Source organism: Panthera uncia (assembly GCF_023721935.1).
Source record: "Panthera uncia isolate 11264 chromosome B2 unlocalized genomic scaffold, Puncia_PCG_1.0 HiC_scaffold_24, whole genome shotgun sequence".
Taxonomy (NCBI): domain Eukaryota; kingdom Metazoa; phylum Chordata; class Mammalia; order Carnivora; family Felidae; genus Panthera; species Panthera uncia.
The window spans coordinates 83,532,672-83,554,821 of NW_026057580.1; positions in this window are offsets into that span (position 1 = coordinate 83,532,672).

The following is a 22,150-nucleotide window of genomic DNA, read 5'->3' on the forward strand; positions in this document are numbered from 1 at the left end:
GAACAGTGCTGTGTGGATGAAGCATTAGATGTCAGGTTTGGGAGTTTGCATTTTACTCTGATGAGGATGTGCTGTATATTTTTGTAAAGTACATTCTACACCCAATGTGGGGCTTGAACTTATAACCCCAAGATCAAGAGTCACTTAGTATGTGCTATATTTTTTAAAGAAAGTAATTGAAGTAAAGAAGTCTTACTTTTTATTAATAAATTCACTGTTTATTTGCTGTTGAGAGCAAATTGACTTTCATCTTAGCAGGAGCAGGAGGAGAAATAAGAAATGCAATTTGCATGTGCCAGTAATAAGTTCCTGAGGCCCACATCTTCCTTTCATTCCCCAGTGTGGGCAGGAAGCACATAATCTGCCAGCTGGCTCCTTGGTGTGCACAACCGGTCACAAGGGTGGCAAAGTTAGAGAGGGTGGATGGACCAGTTCCAACTTCACCACCATTTTTTAGCCATATACTTAAATGAGGATGAATCAGCCACATCTTTGTACAAAAGACACGACATTTTCCTTTTCAATTCATGTATAATACTTTTATGGATTCTCTATTTCCAAGGCAAAGGAGAATTACATGTTTAGACTTGTAATTCTCAGCACAGCAGTGAGAGAAACCCCTTTAAAACATGTGTAATATCATGTTGTTCTTTTGCTTAAAACTCTATAATAGCTCTCTGTTCTACTTGGAGTGAAAGCATAATTTTTTTAAAACATCTCAGAGGGTTTACACAACCCTTCTTCATTACCCTCCTAGTCTCTTCTCTCTCCCTCTCTCTCTCTCTCACACACACACACACTCTCACTCTTCTCTAGACACATTGGACTTTTTCCTGTGCCTCCAATACACTAGACACACTGCTGTCTCAGGACATTTGCACGTGCTGTTCCCTTTGCCTAGACAATTCTTCCAAATGCCTATAAGCTCACCTCCAAACCTCCTTATGATCTTTGCTCAAGTATCTTCTTCTCAAAGAGGCCTCAATGGTCACTCTATTCTAATAGAATCGCCTTTCCTCTTCCCGTTTCATTTTTCAATATACTACTCATCACCACATAGCATCTTATGTCTTTTATGTATATGTTTCTTTTTGGTCTCTCTTCAGCCACTAGACTGTTACTACCAAGGGAAGAGACTTCATCACTTGTGCTTATGGTTATATTTTACAGGACCTATAACAGTGCCTGATACATACATGTGCCCAACAAATATTTGTTGAGTGAAAAAAATGAAGTCTTTTATTCTCCGGTGATTGAGCATAGAATTTCTTTGGATGTTTTCATTTGTTAAAGAAATTATAATCTTCTGATTAATCTCTATAAATCTCGATAAATTTCTTCATTCCCCTGAGCATTTTGGGTTGCAATACTAGAGCTTCACTTATTTATTTATTTTTTTCCTTTTCAGGACTGGCAATATCAACAGGGTTTTAGTCTGACTAAATAAAAATGACTTATTACTTCTAGGTCATAGAATGGGCTTGTCAAAGCCTAAGTCTTTGAAAATAATTTCCATCTGCTGAATGAGACATAGATACTGTCTGCAGTCAGAAATATTATTCCCCAATCTGTCTAGTTTGTTATTTCTGCTCTGATTCTATTTTATGTGTGTGTATTGAATTTGTGCTATTGAATATTGAATATTGTTTTATGCTCACTGACTGCTAACTTTGGAAATGCTTCAAAGCATGTATGTTTTTGTTTATAACTAAGTTTTAATATTTGAGGATCAAAGATCAGGTTTCTATGATGTCTAAAATGGTGGTGTGCATAGAGGTTCAGTAAATATAGGTTGACTTGGTACAGTAATGATAGTCTTTTAACTACGAGAGTCAAATAACGCCATAGAAATTATAACCATCATCCATGAGTATCAATTATAGCAAGCTTTTCAAGATCTGTATAACAAATAAATCCTGTATGTCCTTAAAGTATCATGATATGTGACATCAGAGAATGGAAAGAAAGGAATAAACAAAAAGATAACTTTCTATTTTATTGCTTCAATGTTTATCTTCAATTTATTAATTATCTTCAATAATTTATCTTCAATTATTTAAACATTGAGAGCATTTTGAAAATGCTCACTAATTTTATTCATCCTGGTATGTCATGCTTCCATATATTGTTATAAAATTGATTGGTATAATGCTCATAAGAACAATTTTAGTGAATCCTCCAAACCCATAGATTCCATGCTTCACCAACAAAGAATTTTATAAGAAGGGCAAAGTTCTATTAGAGAAAGTACCAGTGGTGAAGGCCTTTATTCTGTTGCCTCAGCAAAATGTAAGCTAACTGTTCAGCTCTGATCTGGAAGGGAAAGACATAGAAGCAATGTTCCCTACTCTAAATCTGAATCTACCCTTAGGTTTTAAAACCTCACTGCATGGACTCCACACCAGTGTCACTGTGATGTCATTCACTCCCTTTCTGCCATGCCTTTCCTGTTTCTAGAAAATCTCAAGGCTTTTAAGAAACAACATTGTGCCTGAAAAAATGTTCTAAGTCCTTGAATCAAAGGCTATTTATTAGAGATGATAATGGCCCCAGTTTTCTCTTCAAAAAAATGATACTTAGAATATCTGGGCATTGTTACAAAGAAACAGTTGGCCTACATGGGCATCTTTTAGCTAGTATCAAACAGAGTGAAAGTATCTGTGAAGGGATTTTGACAGCCCAATGATATCTGTACAATTTTTGCCAAGATTAAGTGGTCTGAAATTTATTCTGTCATAGTATGGCAGTCCTGAGTTCCTAGAAATAATTCAATTAAAAAAAAGGAAAAACCTTTAAACTCATGTACCTTATTGATGCCTATTGTCATTTTCTTCAAAGATAAAAGTCAATCCCTTATTCTAAAATTTTCATTTTCATTAGTTACCCATTGGTATACCTAATAAAGCATAGCCTTTATTTATAATAAAGTTTATAATAACTTTAGCCTTACCACTCCAGCCTCACCTGAAGCATCCCTCCAGCCAAGCTGTTTTACTCACTTTTCTCCAAATTCCAATGTAGGCCTCTAGAATTCCCATTGCCAGACCTTTGCAACAAACTTGTTTTGGACTTAACACGACCTATGTGCTTAGGTCCAGTCAAATCCAGCATCCATCATAAATGTTCCCCTGATAGGGCCATGCTCCAGTTTTGATCTTGTAGATATTTAATTGCCTTCAGAATCATGAATTATCTTTTATTGAAGTGGAATGATGGGCATGTCTCCCTAAATCCCATTTCTTCATCTGTTGAATGGCATAATAATACCAAACACACAGAGTTGTTGTGAAGGTTAAAGTTTCTAAACCCTACGAAGTTATAAAAATATTAGGTCTATCATAATTTCTGTTCAGTATCATATATCATTTTTAGTTATCATTCTATGTGTAATTATCTTATTTATCCATCTAAAGCCTAAAATCTTTGAGAGTGCTGTATAGTTCTCATACTTTGTGTCCCTAACATGTCTGGCCAGGTATCCTTTTTGCTCTACATGAACATAAACATTTGTCAACTGGTGGCCTGGATTTGATACGGTGATGAAATGCTGCCAGAGTAGCTCACATGTGGTATCTTATTCATTATATAGGGCTTAATTCATTTTTGTAATTGTTAATTACAGTGGTTTTGGGATAATTTAAAACAATCATTGTGACAAAGAAAAGCTATGTTGTGTACATTAGTAAAAATATTACATTCCCCTCCTTTTCATTTCTACTAGAAAACCAGGGCTGAATTTTATCAAATGTCACCTGTTGTTCACTGTTTTAGTTTTTTTTTTTAATGTTTTTATTTATTTTTGAGACAGGGAGAGACAGAGCATGAATAGGGGAGGGTCAGAGAGAGGGAGACACAGAATCCGAAACAGGCTCCAGGCTCTGAGCTGTCAGCACAGAGCCTGACGCGGGGCTCGAACTCACGGACCACTAGATCATGACCTGAGCCGAAGTCAGCCGCCTAACCGACTGAGCCACCCAGGCGCCCCAACTGTTTTAGTTTTTAAAAGCCAGGACCCAGCCTTGAGTGTCTGTAGAACGACTTGTAATTCAGTCTTTTAGGGGCTGGCTATGTATAAAAACACAATGGCTTTAATTAGAGCTTTTAAGCATCTGATAAAAGTAGAAAAGCTTGGGGTGCCTGGGTGGCTCAGTTGGTTAAGTGTCTGACTTGCTTTTGGTTCAGGTCATGATCTCATGGTTCATGGGTTAGTGTGGAGGAGCCTGTTTGGGATTTTTTTTTCTCTCTCTCTCCCTCTCTCCCCCTCCCTCCCTCTCTCTCTGCCCCTCCCCCACTCTCTCACTCAAAGTAAATAAATAAACATTAAAAAAAAAAGTGGAAAAGCTTGAGATGGGGTAGAGAAAAAGAGAAAAGATACTTTGTTTTAGGGATCTATTTTTCTTTTAATTTTTTTAAATGTTTATTTTTAAAAAAAAATTTTTTTTTTCAACGTTTTTTTTTTTTTATTTTATTTTTGGGACAGAGAGAAACAGAGCATGAACGGGGGAGGGGCAGAGAGAGAGGGAGACACAGAATCGGAAACAGGCTCCAGGCTCCGGGCCATCAGCCCAGAGCCTGACGTGGGGCTCGAACTCACGGACCGTGAGATCGTGACCTGGCTGAAGTCGGACTCTTAACCGACTGCGCCACCCAGGCGCCCCGTTAAATGTTTATTTTTGAGAGAAAGAGAGACTGAGTGCTATCAAGCAGGGAAGGGGTAGAGAAAGAGAGGGAGACACAGAATCTGAAGCAGGCTCGAGGCTCCAAGCTGTCAGCACAGAGGCCTACTCCGGGTTCAGGGTTCAAAGTTACAAACAGCAAGATCATGACCTGAGACAAAGTCAGATGCTTATGATATGCCCCGATTCCAGAGACCCCCGAAAACAAACCACCAGAGTCCAGAGTCAAAGCCAAGCGGCAAGGGTCGTTTATTGCAGGTTCGAACCCGGTCCTCCGCGCACTCGTTGCCGGTGACGCAAGAGGCCCCGAGCAAGGATCTTACAGCTTCTTTTATAGACAGGCATAAACAAGTTAGGGATTTTTTTTGAGGTTACAGAGCTGTTATAGGTTGACATTTAAATTTGAACGCTCAGCGGAACTTGATTGGTTCCCACCTTTATTTCAAACCATTCAGCAGAACTTGATTGGTTCCCGCCTTTATGTCAGACTATGACCGGGCGTGCCCTGGCTGGTTTCAGAAAGGCGGGGGGTGGGGGTGGGGTGGGGGGGGGGAAGGGAAAGATCATTTCTTTGCAGTTGTGAGTACACCTGGTAATTTTTCTCTTAGCCTCTCACTTAACTGATTGAGCCACCCAGGCGCCCCCGTATTTTTTTTTTTTTTTTAATCCATTGCTTACAGGATATCAGTGGCTGCTTCAGAGACTCAGGTTAGTGGAGTTGCCAGGATTTAATTTAGCAGGTCTCTAGGGGAAATGTGACAGTCTGGAGCAGAGCAAGAAAAATATGTAACACAGCCAATATATTACTTAAGAGGCTACCTTTTGGTTATTAATACAAAGTTGAACAATCTGTTTCTCTATACATTATCACAGGTGTCCATTAAGGCTTTAAAGTTGAAGGCAGCCACAGATTCACCAAGTATTCCTTCTCCTCTTATGTTTGATGGCTTCTATTGGGTCATTGGTGATGGCTCATTGTGCTTCCAATGATGGCAAAGAGGGTTGGGCTCTCCCTAAAAGGAGGGGAAAAATAACAGGGACATTCTTATCCATGACTCCCAATGATTTTGAATGTTTCGGACTATTTAATCGAACAAGAAGAAGGAATTTTAAAAAATTACTTAAAAAAATCATAGGAACCTACAATTGCTTGAGGAACAAGGAGAAGACAAACTATTGAATGAGACCATTTTGTGCTACTTAGAAAACTAACTTTTAGCAATTCAGCAACATCAAAACTTTTAAAATATGTATTTGTATTTACTTAGAAATCCAATTCTTCATAATCTTTCCAAAGGAAATAATAAGAATTAGAGGTTTATTCACCAAGATATTACCTAACATAAATGAACTATAATGTGGCTCTTATAATACTGACATTAAATGTGATATTTATAATAACATGTGATAATGTTAAGAGGAAAAGAAGACATAAAATTATGTTTATATTGTATGATTAAAGCTCTAAAATATAAACAAAATGATATATACAATATCATAAGAAAATATACCAAAATGCTGATTGGGTTATATCTAGGTATAGACAGTATCAAGTTAGCTCCTTAACTTTCCTGTGTATCATATCAGGACAAATACAATTTTAAAACGAGAGGCCTAATTATTCCTGTTGAAATTAAGGGAAGAAATTTCCCTCCCCTCCTTTTTCTCAGAACATTTCCTTTAGAAAATTTGTAATTGTAAATACTTTGTCTTCTCTTTGAAAGGCCTTTTGTCAGCTCTGTGACCCTGGAACATCTCTCTCAGGGATCTGAGAACCATCACTTTGAAATGTAAACATCAAACATTCCTACCAAGTGAGGACACAGTGGGGATGAACCTGGTTGTCTATGAACATGCAAGTGGGTTGTCAACAGACTGGGAATCTGCCAGGCGACTTGATTTTGGACTTCCCAATCTCTATACTCTTGAACTGTGAGAAATACATGATTGTTTTTAAACCACACCTCCCTTCCCCCTTCACCCACCCCCATCCGTGCAGGCGAAAGAAAATGTAAACATCAAAGAAGATAACACCCCAGTGGGAAGGCAGGAAACTCACTTTTAGTGGGCACCTTGTTCCAAGTTGCAAGAATACCTTCTGTTATAAAAATATAAGAGGTTTGCTTTTGCTCTGGATAAGGCTGGTTAACTAGTACATATGGCCACTCCATTACCAGGTGAATTTAGGACAAAATAACGTGTGACAAATGGTGCTATCCAGTTCTCTTACTAAGGACTAGTTATTGTCACCTTGATAACTACTGTTGTTTTACATAACTTCTATGAAATGACTTGAATCAGCTTTGCTATAGAAGGGAGTGAGATTCCTTTCTGTTTCTGCAGTCTCTTAGCAGATTACCTCTGATGTGCATTGCATTCTGGTTTAAGACCTATTCAGTAATAAAAGTGCTTTCTTTCTCTGTTAGTGTTTTGGGTTGGGAAAACATCGTGTTTTAAATTATATTTCTTCAACAATATCAATTTTTTTTTTTTTTTTTGTAGGCTTCACACCTAGCTCGGAGCCCAATCTGGGGCTTGAACTCGTGACCCTGAGATCAAGATCTGAGCTGAGATTAAGAGCCAGATACTTAACCTGAGCTACCCAGGTGTCCCAACAATGTCAAATTTTATGTAATGAGCTTTATTATGCTTGCAATGGAAAAATATTTTATTTTATTTTATAATTAGCTTTCATTTTCCTAAAGGATGATTTCTTTATCTTTTTGTTCTTAGTTTGTAACTACTTTGATGATTTACCCTACTCTAAGCTATAAGCTCCTCTCTGCTCAAAATCTTTTGACTTGGACACTGTTCCATTTTTTCTGAGCTGCAGATTGTAGAATTTTTAGCCTGCAAAATATATATCAGTACCATCTTGCTACAACTAGGAGCTCCATTAGTCTCCCATGGAGATCAACTTTTCAAACTATCCAATGTCCACTCTTATCATTCCCATTCACTATTATACTGGATGATTTCCAAGTCAATTAGTGAAGAAAAGGAAAGAAAAGACACCCAGATAAGAAAAGAAAGTAGAACTATGTCTATTTGCAGATGCTATGATCTTGTATGTAGAAAATCCTACCTCCCCCCACATACAAACACTAGCACTAACAAATGGATTCAGCAAGATTACAGAATAAAAGAAAAATATACACAAATAAATTACATTTCTGTGCATTAATAATGAACAATTTGAAGATGAAAACAATCCCATGCACAACAGCATCAAAAAGAATAAAATACTTAGAACTGGTTTTAACATAAGAAGTACAAGACTTATACACTGAAAACTATAAAAAATTATTGAAAGAAATTAAATAAATTGAAAGACATCACATGTTTATGGATTAGAAGATGTAATATTGTTAAGATGGCAATAATCTCCAAATTGATTTAGTACAGATTTAGTACAATCCTTACCAAAAACCCAGCTGCATTCTTCTGCAGAAATTGCTAAGGTGATCTTAAAATTAATCTGGAAATGTAAGGGACTCAAAAGCTTACTATATAAAGCTACAGTAATCAAGGGAGTGTGGTACTGACACAAAGAAATACAGATCAGTGGAATAAAATTGATAATCCAGAAATTAATTAATGTTTACCAGGGATACTGGGGAAATTGTGTATTCTCATGCAAAATCATGTACTTCTTCACCCCATCTCACATCATATGCAAAAATTAACTAAAAATCAATAATAAACCTAAATGTAAGAGCTAAAACAACATGTGTATAAGGAAATATAGAATTAAATCTTTATGACCTTGCATTAGGCAATCATTTTTTAGATATGACACCAGGCACAAGTGTTAAAAGACAATAATCTCTTAATGGACATTTGCATCAAAATTAAGAACTTTTGTGTTTCAAAGTGAAGAGGGAGCATAAGGCAAGCTGACACCCCGAAAACCACTGCCCCTCGATGGGATACCTATGACATTCCTCAGGCACTCCTGGCTGCAGAAGAACAAAGGAAAGGGAAAAACCTGTGGTTAACTGATAGAGATCACAGTCACACAGGACTTGAGTCTCCGTCAGTTTAATACTGTAAATTACAAGAAAAAGTCACTCTTATCAATAGCCTAGCCTCCAGAAACCCATAGATTCAGTTTCCTGGGGCCCTGGAAACTGTGGCCTGGGGGCCACTCCATGGTGATGTGGGAAACAAAGGCAAGAAGGCAATGGTAGATAGAATTAAATTTCTTATAACCTGCAGTCCATTGACAAATACCTAAGATGGAGGAGTATAACTCCCTACTGTCTTAACAGTAATGCTTTGCTAGACAGAAAAACCACCTTAGCTTGACAATAGCTAGGCCTCTATCTTTTGAGTCTGCTTTAGCATATGAAAGTCCTTTTGAAAACTTCCCTTTTGCCTTTATCTCCCCCAACTCCATAGCATATAATCAGCCATTCCTCACAACACCAGTGCAGCTCTTTCAGCCCACTATCCTGTCCCTGTGCTTTAGTAAAATCACCTTTTGCACCAAAGATGTCTCAAGAATTCTTGGCCGTCAGCTCCGGGCTTCCACCACCACTCCAAAACCACATCAAAAGGACACCATTAAGAAAATAAAAAGGCAACACACAGAATAAGAGAAAATATTTGCAAATCATATATCTAATGAGGCACTTATATCCAGCCTATTTAAAGAATTCTTAGAAGTCAACAATAAAAGACAGCACAATTATAAACTGGGAGAAATTTGAATAGACAGGTCTCCAAAGAAGACATACCAATAGCCAATAAGCATATGAAAAATGCTCAAATTTTTTGGTCATTAGAAACATAAAAATCAAAACCACAATGAGATACCACTTCACATCCAGTCATGTGAATTCAAAAACGAATTGCTAAAATAAAAAAGCCTGATAATTTCTAGTGTTTGCCAAAGATGTGAAGAAATTTTAGCCTTTGCACATTGTTGGAGGGATCGTTTTACAATGATGAAGCCACTTTGGAAAAATATCGGGCAGCTCCACAGAATGTTAAACAGATTTACCTATGACCCAGAAACTCCACTCCTAGGTATCTATTCAAGAGACATGAAGCACATATTTTCATGAAATCTTGTTTCTGAATGATCTTAGCAACATTCTTCATAATAACCCTCAAATAGAAACAACCCAAAAGTCTATCAACTAATAAATGGAAAAAAGATATATCCATATAATGAAATATTATTTGGCAGTAAAAGAAGTGAAGTACTGATGTGTGCTACAATGTGAATGAACTTTGAAAACATTATGCAAAGTAAAAAAAAAAAAAAAAGCCAGTTACAAAAAGCCACATAGCATATAACTCCATGTCTATGGAACCTCCAGAATAGCCAAATCTATGAAGACAGAAAGTAGATTAGAGTTGCTGAGGCATGTATGTTTGTGTGTGTTGGGGGTGAGGTGTAGACTAACTGCTATTAGCCTATGATTTCTTTTGGGGATGATGAAAATGTTCTAAAACTAGATAGTAGTTATGGTGGTACGACTCTGTTAATAAACTAAAAACCATTGAACTTTACATTTTACAATAATGAATTGTCTGGCATATGAATTACATCTCAATAAAGCTATTATAAAAAAGAAATCATTTGGGGAAGACTGCTTGTTCTGGCCAAGATGAAATAGCCCAATTCTTTCCAGGTCTTTCTTCTTTAAAAACCCTGGACATAGGGGCGCCTGGGTGGCGCAGTCGGTTAAGCGTCCGACTTCAGCCAGGTCACGATCTCGCGGTCCGTGAGTTCGAGCCCCGCGTCAGGCTCTGGGCTGATGGCTCGGAGCCTGGAGCCTGTTTCCGATTCTGTGTCTCCCTCTCTCTCTGCCCCTCCCCCGTTCATGCTCTGTCTCTCTCTGTCCCAAAAATAAAATAAAAAACGTTGAAAAAAAATTAAAAAAAAACAAAAAACAAAACCCTGGACATAATACTATAAACAAATATCTGAAGTCTCTGAAAACTGGGATGAAGACAGAAAAGTGACTGGTTACTGGGACTTGAGACACAATACAGGGTTGAGTTCCCTGGATTTTCTTTCTGCCTTCCATACATCCCAGACAGGGCACTGGGGAAGCCTGCAACCTGAACCATCAATCGGCATGAACCAAAATAACTGCAAAGAAAGACTATTTACCCTGGTCAAAGAACCAGGAAAAAAACCCAACAGAACAGAAAACCTTTTCGACAATACCTACTGCACTCAAGCAAAAAATCAACATTCAATACTCTGTCCACCTCACCCACAGCACACACTCCATGGTTTTGGCAGGATGAGTGGGGAGCCAATTCTACCTCCTACTCAACGGATAAAGGTGGCAATGATCTGCTAGTCCTGCCACAGTAGTGTTATTGGGGTCCAGCTGACAGGAGGCCTCCATCCTAACCTGGCATCAGTGAAGTAGAATGAGGAGGAGCCAGCTGGGCTGGTCTTTACTCTGTATTTCCACTCACCCTGTGGTCATCAGGACCCAGTGGGAGCCGAGCCTCCACCCTCACCTGACATCAAGGTAGGCCAAGGTGGTATAAGGTGGGCTGGATGCCACTCTGGTTTCCTCAATTCTGGTGCAGCAAGGAAATGCAAACTAGAACCACAATAAGATATCGTTGCATACCTATTAGACCACCTAAAATAAAAAACATTAATAATAAATATTGGTGAGAATGTGGAGAAACTGGAATTCTCATACATTGCTGTTGGGAATATAAAATGGCACAGCCACTCTGGAAAATAGTCTTCCAGATTTTACAGAACTAAATATGCACTTACCATACGACCCCACCAATTGTACTCTTTTGGGGCATTTACCCCAGAGAAAACCTATGTTCACACAAAAACTTGTACATGAATGGGCAGGGTGGTTTATATAGTAAAATACTGGCAACTATTGAAATGTCTTTAAGTGGCTGTATGTCTTTAAGTGGCGGTGTGTATCCACACAATGGAATACCATTCAGCAATAACAAGTAATGAAATAATGATATATGCAACAAACTGGGTGGGTCTCAAAGACATGGTGTTTAGTGAAAAAAGTTAATTTCACAATGTTACATATCGATGATTCCATTCATATAACATACTGGAAGTGACACAACTACAGAGATGAACAGTTTAGCAGTTGCTAGCACACAGGGACAGGTGTAGTGTGGGAGGTAGATACAAATACAAAGAGGTAACACAGGGAGTTCTTTGGTGATAATAGAAAAAAAAATCTGTATTTTGACTGTGATGACAATTACACAAATTTATACATGGAAAATGCATGCAGTTATACACACAAACACACACAAATGAATGCAGATTTTAAGGCAGTAATATATCAATGTCAATGACTATGCTACAGCTTTATTATATAAGATGTCATCATCGAGGGCACTGGATAAAGCACGCGTGGGACTCATTCTATTTTCTCAACTTCCCATAAGTCTATTATTATTTCAAAATAAAAAATATAAAAAAACTGTGTTTTCTACTTGCCAAAAAAATGAAAATAAGAAAAATCTACATTTTTTTTTTTGTTGGTGAATATTTCGTCAATTGTATGTAAGCCCAGAAAGCATAACATTTTTATGCACAATTATTGACTGAAAAATGTGTTACCTCTGTGCTTGGGGAAAAAAAGTAATGTCAATATTGCAGCTCCAATAAACTGGTCCGGACCCGCTACTTGAACAGAACGTGCTAAGGTTGCTCATGGCACTAGCTGCTAGATTGAAAAAGCTGAAAAGTGTGATTTCCCCATATGTCCTCAGAGACCTGCACAAGCAATTGCAGGAATCAGTGTTTGGTTTTTAAACTTTAGATTATACCACCACACCCCACAACCCCAGCCCGGAAAGTCACTCATTCCAAAATGTAGTTTAAGGATTTGTAACCATTACTCTCATTATATATTTTGTTTTACAAGTGCTTGATTTCTTTTAGTTCTTCTTCCTGCCAATAGCAAATAAGTACCCCAAAGGTCTGTACTATGTGTGTGATGTTACCATTTTTTTTCACTGATACATTTAAAGTGTAATAATTTTAAAATTAGATTTCCAACAAGAAATATATGATTTAATACAGGAAGTTTGGACCACAAGCTGGATATTGGGTAAAATAGGAAAGGTTATTTAAAATTTTTAGTACAGCCAGAAGTCAGCAGTCAGCCTTACCAGTGACATTGATGGTAAAAAAGATCATAGACCACTAGTGAATGGGTAGTAGGTAGCTGTCAACTAAAAATAGGAGGATACATTTAGAATCATATTTAAAATATGAGCTGTGATATTGTAGCACTGCCAAAGAGTCTAATCCTTTATATCTTTCAGTGGATACAATCCTGAGAATAATTGCAATAAGCCATCATTGCTCTTTTAGGTAACATTAAAAATGAACTATTCAAACAACCAGAAAATGTTGCACCAATAAAGGAAACAACAATATTGGCTAGGTATGGAAAGCACAACTAAAAAGACAAAAGTGCTTGATGATCAATTTAGAGTCTATTTAAAGAAAAAAGAAAAAACTTGCTAAAACTCCATGTTATAGTTATGGTCAAATCTGTTGGGAGCTTAAAAAGAGATGGAAAAGATGCCCTTACTGGCTGTTGCTCAATAGGTTTGTTTTGTTTTTGTTTTTGTTTTTAAAGGTTTTATTTTTTAAGTAATCTCTACCCAACGTGGGGCTCAAACCCACAACCCCAAGATGAAGAGTCCAGACTCCACTGACTGAGCCAGGGCAGGTGCCCCAAAGTCTATTTAAGTAAAAAAAAAAAAAAAAAAATCTTCATTAGACTCCATGCCATAGTTATGGTCAAATCTATTGGGAGCTTAAAAAGAGGTGAAAATGATACCCTTATTGACTGGTGCTCAATAGTTCTAACACTTCAGAAGGATATCTTAGAATGTACTGGTTGAGAGATGAATGCTAACTTTGCTCTTTATCTTAAGTTGGAAAGATGGACACTAATAATTTAGCAACTTGATCAGCTATTGACTTTTTCCCCTAATTTTAAAAGGATACTTTATAGTATAATAGCCAGTACAAATAATTTTTAAAAGATATAGGATATTTACTTTTAATGAAGGTAAAAACACATATTGATCGATGCATGCAGAGAAAAAAAAAAAAACTATGATGCCGACATTGGTGGAGAAGTCACCCTTTTGTATTTTGCATGAGTCATCAGCCCTGGACCAGCCCATCAATAATATCTCCTTTCAAAGAGTTTGTTTCTTGATTTTCCTTGTGTATTAATGGGTTGCCGAAAAAAAAAAAAATGCTGGTTTTTGTTGTAAATTTGCAGAAATAATTATTTAGATGCTTATATTTTTAGATAAATTTGTAAAGAAATGGGAAGTGAGTTTGAAAACTTGCTCTTTGACATATATATGTGCTGATTTAGACAGAGAAAAATGCTGATTGAATTTTCAATTTAGTGAAATTATACTTTTCTTAGTGGAGAATTAAAAACGTTGTAACAGGGATTAAAACATGGGTTAAAAGGACTAATTACATTTTTGCCTAATTATAAACAATTCTCAGAGTTGGCTTGCTCAGCAAAAACACTTCAAAGGTAAATTGTTTGTAGATGGGAAATCACGTTGTCACTGGGTGTGACAAGACACAGCAGAATTAAAGTGTGAGAGTGATAATGAGTTGATTTTATTGACAATGAAATTTTGGAAACTTAATTCAATTACATTGATAAAAGTTATTTTGTTTTTCCTTTGAAAAGGGCCTTCAGGATGTGTGGGTGACATGGATCACCAGGGTTTGTTTGGCTCATCTGGCTGGTTAGGCAGCTGTCCCCTTCCACCTTCAGCACTCCTGGGTGTCCCTCCCAAGGCAGCATGCTGGGTCAAAGAGGAAGAACTTCCATGATAGAGGAGGATGGGTCTTCCATAAATGGGATAGAAGTAGTTGTGCTCCCCTGTTGAAACCTTCCAGCAAGCTCTCAAGGTCCATTTGTAGGAGAATGTAGGGTAGTCAAGCTTCCAAGACTCCAGACACATGCAAATGAGGCACGGCATGAAGCAGTCGGCTTTTCCCAGAAAAAATAAAAAGAAATAAAGAAAAAAAGAAAAGAAAAAAGAGGCCTTTCAACTATTCTTCCTTTAAGACAAGAAAAGAGACATCCTTACAATATTTTCTATGACATGAGTCGCTTGACTTTTCAGTTAAAAGATACTTAAATTATTCATCAGTAATCATGTCAAATATTCCAGTGTACTATCACTTTAATAGTGTTCTGGTCATCATACTTATTATGCTTATAAAGTTTGCAAAACAGCGAAAAGAATTATTCTTTCTTTCTTTTTTTTTTTTTTTTTTTTTTGAGAGAGTGTGCACTCATGCGCATGTGTGAGGTAAGGGGCAGAGCGAAAGGAAAGAGAATCCACCACCAGCACAGAACCCCCCCAGGGGGCTTGATCCCACCACCATGAGATCATGACTTAAGCCTAAAACCAGAGTTGGATCCTTAACCGAGTAACCCAGGTGCCCTAAACTATTTTGATTTGTGTGTACATTTTTTAAACGCGTTCATGGTCTCAAAAGACAATGACACTATGACAGGAAAAGAAGTTACCATACAATGTAAATTCAGATTGGCTCAATTTTATAAAATAAGTATATTACCAGCTGTGATTAAATAGGGAGCAGAGAGGAAAACCTTTTTTTTTTTTCCTGATAGCAAACTATATAGTGTTTAAAATTTGTATTAATGTAGTCAACAAATATTTACGAGCCTACTATTTGCTGACACTTTTCTAAGTGTTTGGCACAGTCAATGGAAAAAGCAGAAAAAAGTCCCTGTTTAAGAGCTAAAAAATGTGGGGGATAGGAACCAAATGTGGACAAGTAGGGCAATCCAAAGTTCCCTTGGACAGGGGAACAGAAAAAACAGAGAAAGACCAATTTTTAACTTGCAAACGATCCAGGGTTGTGGGACTTTGTCCGGACTGGGGCAGGCCATCCTGCATGTGTGCCTGGTGGGGAGGAGGGATAGCCCAAGCCTCCAGAGCGAGCTGAGAGGCACAGTTGGAGAAAGTAATCCCCTCCCTTGAGTGCTGTGGGAAGAAGGTATATAGGCCCCTCCAAAGACTAAAGACCCTGCAGGTGCCTTCCAGCCAGAGGTGCTTTGTCAGCTGGCTAGGCAGAGTGGCACTATGCCAGAACCAGGGGGAACAGAGCAGGATCCTTTAAGACATTAGGGCTTGAATTCCAGCCAAGCACCTGGGAGGCACAGGAGGTAGTGGAGCAGAACAGAACCAGCCTGCTTGTGCTTGCATTGCACTGTGAGGATGGCCTGAACAGAGTGGTCTGGGACACCCGGTCCAGGGAGGAGAGACTGCAGTGTCGCCATGTTTCTTCCCATTGGCAACAAGGTGGGGCCTCAGGGAACAGGATAGGGGGCCCACAGTGGAGGTGGACTCACCTACACCAAACCCCACCTCTCCAAGTTCGGAAACTGCGTCTCTACCAGAATGAGACTGACACTGACTGAACCAGACAGCACCTCCTCCAAACCACCGCAGTCACAGTTCCAAGGCACCATCAAATATCTGTCCAGTTGTTTTGCATTTTCTGATTTGATTCTTGGTCAATTCCTATTTTATGTAGACATATATATATTTTTTCATTTTTCTTCCTCTTCTTTCTCTTATTTCTTCCCTTCTCTATTCTGGTTGTTGGTTTGTTTAAGCAGACATTTTATATCTATTCTTATTACATCTCTTCTGTAGCTCCTTCTTTATTTTCCTCTCTCTCTCTCTGGACTAAGCTGTATAGTTTCTCTGATTCTCTGCCTGATCAATTTTTTTTTCTTTTCTTTTTCCCACACCTGTCATTTCTCTTTTTGTATGAGATAAGGCTTCTTCCACCACCGTCCTCTTTCTAAATTTTTTCCAGGGTTACTTCAATGAACAAATTAAAGCACACTTGGTGGAAGATCCAAACCACCACTATGAGTAGGGAAATTAAAGAAACCAGAGTCAAAACAACAGAAAGCACACAACATACTCCAAAAATACCTCCTGAAGGGACAGGCCTGGACAGAGTATAACCCCTTTCTTTTTAATATAGTAGCACTCACAGATGCAAGACACATAACAAGCTATTAAAATACGTAAAGGACAGAGAACTACCCAAAATGATGAAACAGAAAAATTCTCCTCAAAAGTAATTCCAGGGAGAAATGACAGAGAATTGCTCAAAACAGATATAAACAATATACCTGATCAAGAATTTAGAATAATAGTCATAAGATTAATCACTGGGCTTGAAAAAAAGCATAGAAGACAGTAGAGAATCTATTGCTGCAGAGATCAAGGAACTAAGAAATAATCATGACAAATTAAGAAATGTTGTAAGTGAGATGCAAAATAAAATAGGTGCAGTGACAGCAAGAATGGAGGAAGCAGAGGGGAGAATAAGTGAAAGAGAAGATAAAATTATGGGAAAAGATGAAGCCAAGAAAAAGATAAGAAAATACTAGACCACGAGCGGAGAATTAGAGAAGTAAGTGATTCAATGAAATGTAATGATATCCAAATCATAGGAGTTCCAGAAGAGGAAGAAGAGAGAGAAAGGGACAGAGGTTTATTTAAACAAATGATAACTGAGAACTTCCCTAATCTGGGAAAGGAAGTAGATATCCAAATTCAGGAGGTACAGAGAACGACCTTCAGATTCAACAAGAATAGGTCTTCACCATGGCATACCACAGGGAAACTGGCAAAATATAAAGATAAAGAGACAGTTCTGAAAGCAGCTAGGGACAAACGGATCTTAACCTACGAGGGTAGACACATAAGGGTAATAACAGACCTGTGAACTGAAATTTGGCAGTTCAGAAGGGAGTGACAGGAAATATTCAATGTGCTGAATAGGAATCCTTTATCCAACAAGGCTGCCATTCAGAATATAAGGAGAGATAAAAACTTTCCCAGACAAACAAAAACTGAAGGAGTTCATGACCATGAAACGAGCCCTGCAAGAGATTCTAAGGAGCACTTTGTGAGTGGAACACTGCAAAGACTACAAAGGACCAGAGACATCACCACAAGCATGAAACTTACAGATAACACAATGATACTAAATCCATATCTTTCAATCATAACTCTGAATGTAAATGGACTAAAAGCCCCAATCAAAAGACACAGGGTATCAGAATGGATAAAAAACCAAGATCCATCTATATGCTGTCTACAAGAGACTCATTTTAGACCTGAGGACACCTTCAGATTGGAAGTGAGGGGATGGAGAACCATCTATCATGCTACTGGAAGTCAAAAGGAAGCTGGAGTAGTCATACTTATATCAGACAAACTAGATTTTAAACTAACAACTGTAATAAGAGATGAAAAAGGGCATTATATCATAATTACAGGGTCTATCCATCAAGAAGAGCTAACAATTATAAATGTTTATACCTCCAACTTGAAAGCACCCAAATATATAAATCAATTAATCACAAACATAAGCAATCTTATTGATAAGAATATGGTAATTGCAGGTGACTTTAATACTCCACTTACAACAATGGACAGATCATCTAAGCAGAAAATCAATTAAGAAACAATGGCCCTGAATGATACACTGGACCAGATGGACTTGACACATATATTCAGAACTTTTTATCCAAAAGCAGCAGAATACACATTCTACTTGAGTGCACATGGAACAATCTCCAAGATAGATCACATACTGGGTCACATAACAGCCCTCAATAAATATAAAAGAATTGAGATTATACCATGCATATTTTCAGATCACAATGCTATAAAACTTGAAATCAACCACAAGAAAGCCTCCAAAAGCATGGAGGTTAAAGAACATTCTACTAAAGAATGAATGGGGTCATCAGGCAATTAAAGGAGAAATTTAAAAATCTATGGAAGCAAATGAAAATGAAAACACGACAGTCCAAACCTTTTGGGATGCAGCAAAGGCAGTCTTGAGAGGAAAATACATTGCAATCCAGGCCTATCTCAAGAAACAAGAAAAAAACCCAAATACAAAACCTAAAGGAACTAGAAGCAGAACACCTAAAGGAACTAGAAGCAGAATAGCAAAGAAACCCCAAAGCCAGGAGAAGAAGAGAAATAATAAACATCAGAGCAGAAATAAACAATATAAAGTCCAAAAAAACCCAGTAGAACAGATCAATGAATCTAAGAGCTGGTTTTTTGAAGAATAAACAAAGTTGATAAACCCCTGGCCAGACTTCTCAAAAAGAAAAGAGAAGACCCAAATAGATAAAATCACAAATGAAAGAGAATAGTTACAACCAACACCACAGAACTACAAACAATTATCAGAGAGTACTATGAGAAATTATATGCCAACAAACTGGACAACCTGGAGGAAATGGACAAATTTAGACACCCATACACTACCAAAGCTCAAATGGGAAGAAACAGAAAATTTGGATACAACCATAACCACTGAAGAAATTGAATCAGTTATCAAAAATCTCCCAACAAATAAGAGTCCTGGGCCAAACTGCTTACCAGGAGAATTCTACCAGACATTTAAAGCAGAGTTAACACCTATCCTTCTCAAGCTGTTCCAAAAAATAGAAATGGAAGGAAAGCTTCCAGACTCATTCTATGAAGCCAGCATTACCTTGATTCCCAAACCAGAAGAGACCCCACAAAAAAAGGAGAATTACAGGCCGATATCTCTGATGAACATGGATGCAAATTTCTCAACAAGGTACTAGCAAATCAAATTCAACAGTATATTAAAAGAATTATTCACTATGATCAAGTGGGATTCATTCCTGGGCTGCAGGGTTGGTTTAATATTTGCAAATCAATCAATGTGATACATCACATTAATAGAAGAAGGGATAAGAACTATATGATCCTGTCAATAGATGGAGAAAAAGCATTCGACAAAATACAGCATCCTTTCTTAATAAAACCCCCCGAGAAAGTCAGGATAGAAGGAACATAACATCATAAAAGCCAAATATGTAAATCCCACAGGTAACATCATCCTCAATGGGGAAAAACTGAGAGCTTTCCCCCCAAGATCAGGAACACGACAGGAATGTCCACTTTCACCACTGTTGTTTAACATAGTGTTGGAAGTCCTAGCCTCAGCAGTCAGACAACAAAATGAAATAAAAGGCATCCAAATTAGTAAAGAAGAAGTCAAACTTTCACATTTGCAGATAACATAATACTCTGCATGTAAAATCCAAAAGACTCCACCAAAAGTCTGCTAGAACTGATACATGAATTCAGCAAAGTCACAGGATATAAAATCAATGTACGGAAACCAGTTGCATTTCTATACACCAATAATGAAGCAACAGAGAGAGAAACCAAGAAATTGATCCTATTTACAATTGCACCAAGAATGATAAAATAACTAGGAATCAACCTAACCAAAAATGTAAAAGATCTGTATGCTGAAAACTATAGAAAACTTATGAAAGGAATTGAAGAAGGCACAAAGAAATTGAAAAATATTCCATGCTCATGGATTGGAAGAATAATGTTGTTAATTGTCAATACTAACCAAAGAAATCTACACATTCAATGCAATCCCAATAAAAACTGCACCGGCATTCTTCTCAGAGCTAGAACAAACAATCCTAAAATTTGTATGAAACCACAAAAGACACCAAATAGCCAAAGTAATGTTGAAAAAGAGAACCAAAGCAGGAGACATCATAATCCCGGACTTTAGCCTCTACTACAAACCTGTAATCATCAAGACAGCATGGTATTGACACAAAATCAGACACACAGACCAATAGAATAAAATAGAGAACCCAGAATTGGGCCCACAAATGTATGGGCAACTAATCTTTGACAAAGCAGGAAAGAGTATCCAATGGAAAAAAGACAGTCACTTTAGCAAATGGTGTTAAGAGAACTGGACAGCAACATGCAGAAGAATGAAATTGGACCACTTTCTTACACCATACACAAAAATAAACTCAAAATGGATGAAGGACCTAAATGTGAGACAGAAAACCATCAATACCCTAGAGGGGAAAACAAGCAACAACCTCTTTGACCTCAGCTGCAGCAACTTCTTACTCAACATGTCCCCAAAGGCAAGAGAAATAAAATAAAAGAAATAAAAGTGAACTATTGGGACCTCATCAAGATAAAAAGCTTCTGAATTGTAATAGAAACAATCAACAAAACTAAAAGGCAACTGACAGAATGGGAGAAGATATTTGCAAATGACATATTGGATAAAGGGTTAGTATCCAAACTATATAAAGAGTTTATCAAACTCAAACACCCAAGAAACAGAAGCAAATAATGCAGTGAAGAAATGGGCAGAAGACATGAATAGACACTTTTCCAAAGAAGACATCCAGATGGCCAACAGACACATGAAAAGACTCAACATCACTCATCATCAGGGAAACACAAATCAAAACCACAATGAGAGACCACCTCACACTGGTTGGAGTGGCTAAAATTAACAAGTCAGGAAACAACAGATCCTGGCGAGGATGTGGAGAAATGACAACCCACTTGCACTGTTGGTGGGAATGCAAACTGGTGCAGCCACTCTGGAAAATAGTGTGGAAGTTCCTCAAAAAATTAAAAATAGAATTATCCTATGACCCAGCAATATCACTACTAGGAATTTATCCAAAGGATACAGGAGTGCTGACTCACAGGGCACATGTACCCCAATGTTTATAGTGCTATAGTGCACAATGTTTAAGTGCTATCAACAGTAGTCAAATTATGGAAAGAGCCTAAATGTCCATCAACTGATGAATGGATAAAGAAGATGTGGTTTATATATACAGTGGAATACTACTTGGCAATGAGAAGGAATGAAATCTTGCCATTTTCAACAACATGGTTGGAACTGGAGGGTATTATACTAAGTGAAATAAGTCAGTCAGAGAAAGACTGATGTATGTTTTTACTCATATGTGGAATTTAAGAAACTTAACAGAAGACCATGGGGGTAGGGAAGGGGAAAAAGTAGTTTCAAACAGAGAGGGAGGCAAAGCATAAGAGACTCTTAAGTACATACAACAAACTGAGGGTTGATTGGAAGCGTGGGGGAGAGGGGAAAATGGGTGATGGGCTTTGAGGAGGGCACTTGTTGGGTTGAGCACTGGGTGTTGTATGCAAGCAATGAATCATGGGAATCTACTCCCAAAGCCAAGAGCACACTGTATACCCTGTATGTTAGCTAACTTGACAATACAGTATATTAAAAAAAGAAAAGAGAAGCAAAAGGGTTGGAGGCTAAAAATAAATAACTAAGTAAAATTGATGAGAATGGAAAAAAATAAGTAAATAAAAATAAAGTTATTAGAAAGTCAAGCAGCTAAAAAATAAAAATAAAAAAATAAGAGCTTAATAATGCTCAGGTTATAACCACTCTCCCCACGCCCTCATTTCAAGAATTGTAGAAACCATCCCAGACCTTTGGGTACCTATTTCCTTTCTCTGCTATTATAGCATTTTCTGAAACATTCAAGAAACACTGGTCTAGATGCTCT